General features: G+C 39.5%; 1 non-coding gene across 1 annotated transcript; it reads right to left on the reverse strand.

Annotated features, from left to right (window-relative positions):
* Positions 1–2797: 2797 nt before the first annotated feature.
* LOC120252184 lies at positions 2798–2904 on the reverse strand. The gene has a single exon (XR_005533727.1). It is a non-coding gene; the product is annotated as a small nucleolar RNA R71 (small nucleolar RNA).
* Positions 2905–4692: the final 1788 nt, after the last annotated feature.

The following is a 4692-nucleotide window of genomic DNA, read 5'->3' on the forward strand; positions in this document are numbered from 1 at the left end:
CAGTTCAGTGTATTTGGTCAGTACCATAGCATGAGCATCACATAATTCTCAGTCTGACTCAGATTATATGACAAGGCCTTTACTGACACAGAGGAGTATAAGCAGCTTCTGACAGATTATCCTAATAGCTTAACTCCTTAGCGCGTTTATAGAGTATTATGTGGCCAGGATCATCCTACAGATACATCCATGCCGTCAGTGAATGGCTGTGGTGATAGCACGGGAGTCTTGAGTCGACAGGAGCTGCTCTATTTATATTCGATGGTGTAGAGCGAGCCGCTCCATCTTGTGCAATAGTATAGCAAGTCAATGTGATTCTATTGAAGATGCAATGTGATCTACCACATGGATATGTGCTCATTCATGTAGCCTCAATGATAAGAGTGGATTCGGGAGCATTTTGGAGAAATACTATACCAAATCACTATAGCAAAATCATTGTAGCCGTTACTGTTCACAGCTCGCAGGAAACCAAAATCTGGAAATCCACATGGCTATGTGGAAATTCCACACACCCGTGTGGATGCCCGATTCCAGCTCCCTATAAATACTGTGACATGAGACATTTTGAAAAATCTTTCCGCTATCTTTTCCCTATTTTCTCCTATCTTTGGAGGCGCTCATGGCTAGGGTTTGGAGAGGCTTTGGCTAGGTCTTTAGAGCGGTTTCATGGCCTTCAACATTGTGTTCCATTGGAAGAGAGTTATTGTTGGAGCTTTCTTCGGCATCTATTCAGTGAGGTGTGCCTTAGGCTTTACAAGGGAAGCTTTGGAGAAGACCATCGATACGGACTACAAGGTGGTTTTATCTATGGATTGTATGTTTTCACTTTTGATTTCATTGTTGATTGTGTATTGCTCCATGGAGAACTAAACCCCTAGTGGGTGCTTGGACTTGTAAACCCTTTGATGATTTTGTTTCATTGATATTTATTATGCTTCTTTAATTGATGTTTTAATTGAGTTCCATCCATGAATGTTTGTTGTATTAATTTTCCGTTATAGTGGCACTAGGGTTGAAAATCCATCTTGGTAATCCTTGTGGATGGGTCGCACACCATTAGGATAAGGCAAAGCTAGGTTTTTGGAAAGGGTCGAAAGTATGAGTCGAGAGGTAGTGGAATGTGCCATTTCCCTTTTGGTGTGATTTATCCTACATCTACATTCCAAGAGTTCTTTACTGTCATGATAGGGTGAAATCCTAAGAGACAAAGTCCACTAGGCTTAGTTGCACGAGCAGCGGAGTGAAGTGTTGAAGTGATCCTTAGTGTTGGGTCTTAGTCGTGACTACAGGTCTTTCACCTAGACTAAAGGATTATATATACATTAGGGAATAAGGTTTATTACTCAGAGTTCCTAGAGCTTTAAGAAACCTTATGTAGCGTAAGGCGTCGAGAGTATTCTTTTCCACCGGGGCATAGTGTTGTGTTAGTCACGGTTGACCTTAGGTTTGGGACTGTGTGTTTTTGTATTTCAATGACTTATTAAACATTAGTTAGAAAAAATAATGATTAGTCTTGCACTTGAAACAATAGTTCTAGGGTGAGCAATATCCGAGTGCCCCATTTTCTATCGATTGCCTCTCCTTATTTCTATTGCGTCTCTTTATTCTTCTTTTTTTTTTTTTTTACTTGCATTGATATTGTTCATACCACTCTTGAATCATCTTCATTATAGTTAAATAGAAGTACTTATGTTTCTGAGCACTATTCCCTGTGGTTACGACTACCCACTCACCAGGGTACTTTATTACTTCGGCAACCCATACACTTGCGGTACACACACGCAAGGGGTGTGTCATGAGCATAAAATAACTCAAACTAGAGATTTCTAGGGGAAGGCGTATGAGTGTGCTTCGATCGTGTTCTGGCTGGTGATATCCCCCTATAAGCATTATTACTTGGTCTTCATGAGGATGGGATATTCAGGGGGATAGAGTACAACTGTGCTCTGCCCGTGCTAAGCTTGAATACTTAGCAAATTCTCCACTCTTCACTCATTTGGTATCTTGATTCACTACTAATTACTTCTAGCTCCCCAATTCCTACATCAGTAACAAACATACCCTGAATAGCACCTAATGTATGCAAAGATATGCTAAGAGGCAAGCAAAAGCATAAATTGAGGGTAAGAAAACATGATATGAGTTGCACTCATCAAATCCCTTGTTAAAATCAAATGAATAACTTAAAATGAATTTTTAATATTAAAAAATGAGAATCCATGCACTTCTTTGAGATTTAGTTTTTTTTAAGTCTAAATACTGCTTCACCATAATAAAACATGGTTGGTCTCACATAATTTGGGTCTGTGTTTAGCCATAATAAAACATGGTTGTACTTCCCTTGGGTGCAAGATTGAGATTAGTTTATTGGTGTTGAACACGACCATGAAAAATAGCCCTCTTTGTTTACACATTAACTCTTGTTTAGTTTATTTTGAGTAAAACATAATTGATTTTAATTGCTTTTGTGAAGATATCAAGTCAAGGTGTAAGACTTTTGTGAAGATATCAAGTCAAGGCTCCCAGCCCATGATCTCCTTAGATTTTTCTAATAATGCTCAACATTAGAAATTTAACAAATGGAGGTGATAAGAGCTTAAGTAGACATATTTCTCTATATGTTTTACATGCTTTAAGCATCATTTTTACCATGGTTTATGTCTCATTTTTACTATTTTCCTTAAAAGGGAGAGCAAAGCAATGGCTACATTCATTACCTAAAGCATCGATCACTACTTGGGAGGAAACGGTAGAAGCTTTTCTTGCCCAATATTTCCCACCCCGAAAATCTATGAAGCTTAGGAATGAGATATCTTCTTTTGTGCAAACGGAATTGGAGTCTCTTTTTGAGACATGGGATAGATTCAAGGAGCTCATGCAGAAATGTTCTTAACATGGATGATAACGCCCCTTGCGTGTGACCCACAAGTGCACGGGTTTCTCGAAGTAATAAATCCTAGGTGAGTGGGTTAACAGGGAATAGTGAATAGAAACACAATGATTGCTACTTAACTAAGTGAAGATGAAACAATAATAGTGTCGATAAAATCAATGTGAACAACACTAAAGAAAATAAGAAAGAGAGGCACGATAAAATGAGAGAAAAGGCAATCTATAGAAAGTGGGACACTCGGACATTGCTCCCCCTAGGATTGTTGCTTCAAGTGCAAGACCAACTATTATGTCTCCTGACTGATGCTTAACGAGTCGTGGAGATCCTAAAATACACGGTCCCAAACCTAAGGTCAACTGTGACTAACTCTATACTATGCCCCAGTGGAGAAATTGCTCAGTCTCAACACCTCATACTATGTACAATTACAAGAAACTCTAGATATTCTAAGTGATAAACCCTATTCCTATATGTAGATCTAACCCTTTGGTCTAGGAGAAAGACCCCTAGACACATTTAAGCCCCAGATACTAAGGATTATTTCAGTGCTTCACTCTGTTGCTCCTTCAACTAAGCCCCAGTGGGGTTCCTCTTAGCAGTTCGCTTTATTATGACCGCAAAGAACTCTAGGAACATGGAGGTAGGATAAATCACTCAAGAGGGGAAAGGGGACGCTCCGCTATCTCTCGACTCACCCTCTCAATCCTCTCTAATCTAGCATTGTCTAACCCTCATGGTGTGTCACTCATCCATAAAGGCTACCAAGATGGACTCTCAACCCCCGTGTCACGCCAAGGGAGAAATCATAAAACAAGCATTCAAGATTAGAACTCAATTAAAGACATCAATTAAGTAAAGCATAATAAATGGTCAATGAAACAATAAAATCCTAAGGTTTACAAGTCTAAGCACACACTAGGGGTTTAGTTCTCCATTGAGCAAGATACAGTAAATAATGAAATCCAAAGTAAAAACATGTATTCTATACAGAAACCCACTTGGTATTCGTGTTAATGGTCTTATGGAGTAACCTCGTCCTCTCCAAAGGTCCCATTGTCAAGCCTAGGACACACCTCGCCAGATCGGTGCTGAGGAAAGCTTCACCAATAACTATCTTCCAAGAGAAACACGGTGTCGAGGCCGTAGATCCACTCCAAAAAACATGCCAAAGCCCCTCTAAACTGTAGTCGCAGGCCTCCCAAAAGTTAGAGAAAAGATGGGAAGAAGGATGAAAGATGGATCCCCAAATAAGTACAAGTTATGGCTTTATAAAGGGTTGGAATCAGGCATCCACATGGGCGTGGGTAATTTGCACACACCCGTGTGGATTTCTAGAAATCTGATTTTCTACGGGCTGTGAATAGTAACTGCTATAGTAAATTGCTAAAGTGATTTGCTGTAGTAACCTGCTATAGCACTCCGCCAAAATACACTCGAATCCATACTTTTTATCGAGGCAACATAAACGGACACACGTCTATGCCATAGATCACATCACTTCTTCAACAAAATGCCATATTGGTGAAGATCTTGCTAACATTTTATAAGTCCGAACACGCAAATATAACTACCTTTGTGCCCCTCCACACAATGTAATTGCTTGAGCGCATGGAGGTTGGCAAACATTCACATATCTCCGATCACAACTTGTGTCTTCAGATTTGTTCACTCCAAGACTTCATCAACAAAGTACAATCACAATCTAATTATTTGGCTCCACAACCCTTTATGCATGAAAGTTCATAAATACAAATATATTAGTGCTAAAATCTGATAAAAGTAATGCTCATCGTATG

This window comes from Dioscorea cayenensis, chromosome 20 (assembly GCF_009730915.1).
Source record: "Dioscorea cayenensis subsp. rotundata cultivar TDr96_F1 chromosome 20, TDr96_F1_v2_PseudoChromosome.rev07_lg8_w22 25.fasta, whole genome shotgun sequence".
Classification (NCBI taxonomy): domain Eukaryota; kingdom Viridiplantae; phylum Streptophyta; class Magnoliopsida; order Dioscoreales; family Dioscoreaceae; genus Dioscorea; species Dioscorea cayenensis.